Source organism: Thalassophryne amazonica, chromosome 4 (genome assembly GCF_902500255.1).
Source record: "Thalassophryne amazonica chromosome 4, fThaAma1.1, whole genome shotgun sequence".
NCBI classification, from domain to species: Eukaryota; Metazoa; Chordata; class Actinopteri; order Batrachoidiformes; family Batrachoididae; genus Thalassophryne; species Thalassophryne amazonica.
Window position 1 is genome coordinate 92,155,562 of NC_047106.1, and position 6,000 is coordinate 92,161,561.

A 6,000-nucleotide genomic window follows, 5' to 3' on the forward strand; every position below is an offset into this window, starting at 1 on the left:
ATTTATAAGTTGCTATACTAGATTTAAATCTCTGACACATTTGTTTTACATGTTTTTTAAAGGTAAGTGATCCAGGATAACGCCTAAGTATTTGTATTCTGTTGCATTTTCAATCTGTTCCCCATTTAGATACACATTTGGAAAGTTACACTTTTTTGGTTTATTGTAAAAATACATGGTAGATATTTTCTTTATATTTAGAGTCAATTTTGACTCTAGTAGCCATGCTGCCACTTTACCCAAGGCCTCAGTCAGTTTAGAAACTACCTGCTCAATGTATGCTTTACATAACCACACTATTACTAGACAGATAGTATTACAACAGTTTTACCCACATTTGACCTTTAGAGACATGCATATTTATCCAAGAAACGTGTTTCTTGGATAAATAAACAAACTGGTTCCATTTTTTAAAAAAAAAGTTGAACTCAAAAGTACGCCCAAAATAGCCATTTATGTAAGATCATACAGTGATGTACCATGTGCGATAAACTCAGTGGTGGGCACACTTCCGATAATCCGATAACAGATAATTATCGAAGATAATGTTTTCAGTATCGGATTATCTTTTTAGATAACTTTAGAAACCGTTATCGGACCAATTATCTTCAGATTAATTTTTATCCGATAACTTTTAAACCAATAAACAAAGCTGAACAGCGACAAGCATTTTTAAAATTAGTTCAGCACCCACCTGTTAAAAGTTTTGTAACAGATGCATAGTTATAACCTTTGCATAATTTGTAACCTTTGTATAAAAAGCATCTCAATCCTCTGCAAACAAAGGAAAAACAGCCCCAAAAGGAAAAAGAAACTAATTTTGGACAAGTTATTTAAAATTACTGTCGTGTCTGAAGTTTCATAAAGTAAAAATATCAGATATATGTTTTAGTTTTAAAGTAATGTGTTAATTTTTAAGGTTTTGTGAGCACATGCTCTGCCCCGCAGTGCATTATCGGTAGGATGACGTAATCTCAGTACGTCACGACAGGACAAATGCATTTCAGACACTCTGTTCAGGCTCCACGGACAACAGCATTAAACTCTAGTGCCTAAAACTCTCTTGAATATATTCTCTGCATTTATAGACATTGATTTTTTAATGGCATTTGTTAAATTCCACGCATTTTAAATGTGAGCAGACAGGGATTATCTAGAATTTGTTTTGAAAGCCTCTGCTGCCATCTAGCATCTACTGGCTAGTAGTGTTCATGGCAGTGTCTGGGAACCAGTAGATGGCAGTGTTATGTCAGATGATTGTCAAATCAAATTTTTTGCTTTGCAAATGTTTGTTTGTTTGTTTTTTTACAAATGAAGTTTAAAAACAAAACAACTGCAAAATAATAATAATAATAATAATAATAACATTATTACAAGACAGCTCTGCAGTGTTTGCACAGGCACAGTGCGAACGGTTGGATGCTGCTTGTAGCTTTCTGCAGCAGGATAACCTCACGACGGCCGACCACAATAATATATCAAACAGGTTTGATTCTCATTCGACCATACGATCGGCGATCAGGAGGTGGTCGTAAGATGTTGACCGCAGCTTGATACTCCATGAACACTACACGATGCAGGACGCACGATTAACCTGAAACTTGGTCCAAAAAATTCCTGCATGAAAAATCATCTTGCACACTGTAAAGCACATTTTACAACATCAAATGAATGTTGTAAAGAGAGAATGTGGAGAGAATGGGTGTCATGTATCAATGTTGTGCACTTGTGGCGTAAATTTACAGCATAAACTTGAAATACACCAAAGTCGCCGTGACATGTATCAAGCAGTGCACACCTGCCCATTTCTGGCATACGCCTGACGTGATCTTGATAAATGCGGCGGGTGGAAACGACCGTAATTATAATAAACACGCCCATAAATATTCAGACTCCGCTTCAGACACACCCTCATTTTACGACATGGAAGCCGGGAAGACGGCAATGAAAAAGAACTTCACCAATCACGACGTGTGCCAATAGAGCGTCAAAAGCGGCCGTCGTATCAATTGTTTTGTAGTATATAATCAATAAAGTGTTACAGTGGTCCCTCATTAATTGCTGGAGTTACGTTCTAAAAAAAAAGCCAGAAATACGCAAAACCGCGACGTTAGGCAGCGTTATTTTTTACAATTATTATAGACGTTTCAAAGCTGTAAAACCCCTCACTACACAGTTTATACACTTTCTCAATCAGGCATGAACATTTTCTCACTTTTCTCTCGTGTGTAAACACTCTCAAAGTTCAAACCTTAGTAGGAAAATAATACCAAACTGTTTCAGGCCCAAACATTTGTTTGAGAAATAAAAATAGAAAGTTTTCCTATAAATAATTATGATGGCATTTAGAACTAATGAATTAATTTTAACGATCAACCAACGAGGTCGGACACATAAGAAATTATTAATAGTGACTGACCAGTATGTCACAGATCGCTCCTCTGCGTCCTGACGCCGCGCATTTTTCCACTCACACCTGGCTGCAGGTGTTTGTTTCCGAGTGACAAACACAGTTATGAGTAGTTGTTGGCGCTCTTTTTTCTTCTGGGCGACAAGATTCTTATAAACAGATACGCAGAACACAGAACACTGTCAAAAAAAAGGCATGCATAATTGGACTAAATACTCCACGAGACTCCGAGGCCACGACAGGTGAACCGCGTTATAGCGAGGGACCACTGTATTCTCTTTTCACATGTCAATAATTCTTGACATGTGGATATTTGCTCGCTCAATTAATAAGACACGCCTAATCTGTCAGATTTCTTTATTTTTTAAATGTATTTTTGTATTTATTTTATTGTGACAACCGAATGGAGACGACAAAACCTGATTGCAGCACGGGCAAATTAAGGGAATGACGAAACTACAGTTGTTTTTATCAATTTCATAGTCTAAAACGATCACACCACATGAAGTTAAGCTCAGCACTGCTCTGGCTCCAGGCTCGACGTCTGGAGAAAAGGGAGTGCAGCGCTGTCTTTGCAGTCAGCGCTGTATCCATGGATCGTGCTCCATAACAATCCAGCAAAAGTGGGATTTGTATTGATTATTATGTAGTATAATCAGGAAAGTGTTATTTATGTAACATATGCATTGATTTGTATAATGGCACTGTTTATCATGTTGATCATCTTCATTTTCATGTGGATTCCAGCGCTGGTTCATTTTGGTGTATAATTTACGCCACCTCTCGACCTGGTGTATATTTTCAACGCAGCGTACGCCAACGACCACATTGATAAATGCCAAGTAGCGCAGCCGTTTTGGCGTACACCCCATATACGCTCAAATATCGCCGTACACAACGTTGATACATGAGGCCCACTGTGCGCAAACATGCGCACATTCTCTCCACATGCAAAAAAAAATTTGCGATGACACTTCCAGGGCTCCGTAAAAATGCCTGTTTTTACAAATAAAAAAATGGAATATTTTACAAAAGCACATTTAAACACCAACACACGACAGACGTCACATTAACGTGTTGGTTTACATAATGAATGACTGAACCAATCAGTGTTTAGCAGAGGCACGTTTACCCAGAATCCTTTGCGATCTGTCTCTTTGTTACAAAACGTCAGAATTAGTTCATTATTCAACATTAAAAGATATATGTTATATTTTAACATTGTACAAATGACAGAATTGACATTAATGGAGTTATTCTATCGGTATTAATGTTATTTATAAATCAACACCATAACTCAATATGACTTTATTTTTCAAGACCTCCGCAAGACCGGAGCTTTGTCATTGATAGAGAGCTGGCTTTACGGCTGCTCTCAGGGTGCCGCTGTGTTGGGAGGGCTGTAATAAACAAGATCTTCCAGCAGGGGCCGAATGTTGAAAGAAAAAAGTGTGGTCTTATTGTTGTGGTGCCTCTGTGCTCGGAATGCTGTAGTAAAGAAGAGCTTCCAGCAGGGGCAGACAGTTGAAAGAAAAAAGTGTGGTCTTATTGTTTAGGTCTGTTGTTATTTTTAATATTATTAGAAGCTATTAAATTTGTTTTGCTAGTAGTTGTAAATGTGCCAGAGATAATATTGGAATTTATCGGTTATCTGTAACTTCCGATACATTTTTGGGTGGTTTGTTGTATCTTTATCGAAGATAACTTTTCAGTTATCTGGTTATCTGTTATCAAAGTTAATTTTTTGGTTATCTGTGCCCACCACTGGATAAACTCCCAAACTATAATATGTAGCCCTAAAAACTATACAGTCTGAATCCTCATGATATGGGGAACAAACTGGTACCATTTTTTTAAAAGGTTGAACTCAAAATTACCCTCAAAATAGCCATTTACACTCAACAAAAATATAAACGCAACACTTTTGGTTTTGCTCCCATTTTGTATGAGATGAACTCAAAGATCTAAACCTTTTTCCACATACACAATATCACCATTTCCCTCAAATACTGTTCACAAACCAGTCTGAATCTGTAATAGTGAGCACTCCTCCTTTGCTGAGATAATCCATCCCACCTCAAAGGTGTGCCATATCAAGATGCTGATTAGACACCATGATTAGTGCACAGGTGTGCCTTAGACTGCCCACAATAAAAGGCCACTCTGAAAGGTGCTGTTTTATCATACAGCACAATGCCACAGATGTTGCAAGATTTGAAGGAGCGTGCAATTGGCATGCTGACAGCAGGAATGTCAACCAGAACTGTTGCTCGTGTATTGAATGTTCATTTGTCTACCATAAGCTGTCTCCAAAGGCGTTTCAGAGAATTTGGCAGTACATCCAACCAGCCTCACAACCGCAGACCACGTGTAACCTCACCAGCCCAGGACCTCCACATCCAGCATGTTCACCTCCAAGATCGTCTGAGACCAGCCACTCGGACAGCTGCTGAAACAATCGGTTTGCATAACCAAAGAATTTCTGCACAAACTGTCAGAAACCGTCTCAGGGAAGCTCATCTGCATGCTCGTCGTCCTCATCGGGGTCTCGACCTGACTCCAGTTCGTCGTCGTAACCGACTTGAGTGGGCAAATGCTCACATTCACTGGCGTTTGGCACGTTGGAGAGGTGTTCTCTTCACGGATGAATCCCGGTTCACACTGTCCAGGGCAGATGGCAGACAGCGTGTGTGGCGTCGTGTGGGTGAGCGGTTTTCTGATGTCAATCTTGTGGATCGAGTGGTCCATGGTGGCGGTGGGGTTATGGTATGGGCAGGCATCTGTTATGGATGAAGAACACAGGTGCATTTTATTGATGGCATTTTGAATGCACAGAGATACCGTGATGAGATCCTGAGGCCCATTGTTGTGCCATACATCCAAGAACATCACCTCATGTTGCAGCAGGATAATGCATGGCCCCATGTTGCAAGGATCTGTACACAATTCTTGGAAGCTGAAAATGTCCCAGTTCTTGCATGGCCGGCATACTCACCGGACATGTCACCCATTGAGCATGTTTGGGATGCTCTGGACCGGCGTATACGACAGCGTGTACCAGTTCCTGCCAATATCCAGCAACTTCACACAGCCATTGAAGAGGAGTGGACCAACATTCCACAGGCCACAATTGACAACCTGATCAACTCTATGCAAAGGAGATGTGTTGCACTGCATGAGGCAAATGGTGGTCACACCAGATACTGACTGGTCTCCACCCCAATGAAACAAAACTGCACCTTTCACAGTGGCCTTTTATTGTGGACAGTCTTGTGGATTATCTCAGCAAAGGAGAAGTGCTCACTATCACAGATTTAGACTGGTTTGTGAACAATATTTGAGGGAAATGGTGATATTGTGTATGTGGAAAAAGCTTTAGATCTTTGAGTTCATCTCATACAAAATGGGAGCAAAACCAAAAGTGTTGCGTTTATATTTTTGTTGAGTATATGTAAGACCATACAGTGTTGTACCATGTGCTTTTCATGCTGCCACTTCTGTCTGTCTGTCCAGGATAAACTCCCAAACTACAATATGTAGCCCTAAAAATTATATATATTCTGAATCCTCATGACATGGGGAACAAACCG